At 40.7% G+C, this 216-nt stretch overlaps 1 protein-coding gene across 2 annotated transcripts in view; it reads left to right on the top strand.

Moving 5' to 3' along the window:
* Positions 1-216, top strand: part of LOC116696189 (nesprin-2) — a gene marked incomplete at its 5' end in the record, with an annotated part of 139700 nt that overhangs the window by 23952 nt on the left and 115532 nt on the right.

Genomic DNA, 216 nt, shown 5'->3' with positions numbered 1-216 from the left:
TATTATCTTGGTAAAACAACTCCTTAATGCTGACGGGCAGTTACTAAAGTATAAAAAGTTCCTCTCCAAATTCCAGTTAGCAGTCACTCCGAGAGAATATGCAATAGTTGTTGATGCTGTGCCGAGATGTTTATTGCAACTTCTTAGAGGGTCAGTAATGACAGGGGTCAATCCACTCGGTAGTGGTATATTCCTTGGGGGAATTGACATTACCAA

Source organism: Etheostoma spectabile, chromosome 9 (genome assembly GCF_008692095.1).
Source record: "Etheostoma spectabile isolate EspeVRDwgs_2016 chromosome 9, UIUC_Espe_1.0, whole genome shotgun sequence".
NCBI lineage: Eukaryota > Metazoa > Chordata > Actinopteri > Perciformes > Percidae > Etheostoma > Etheostoma spectabile.
The sequence above is the reverse complement of the archived record's forward strand: the minus strand, read 5'-3'. Positions and strand labels throughout refer to the sequence as shown.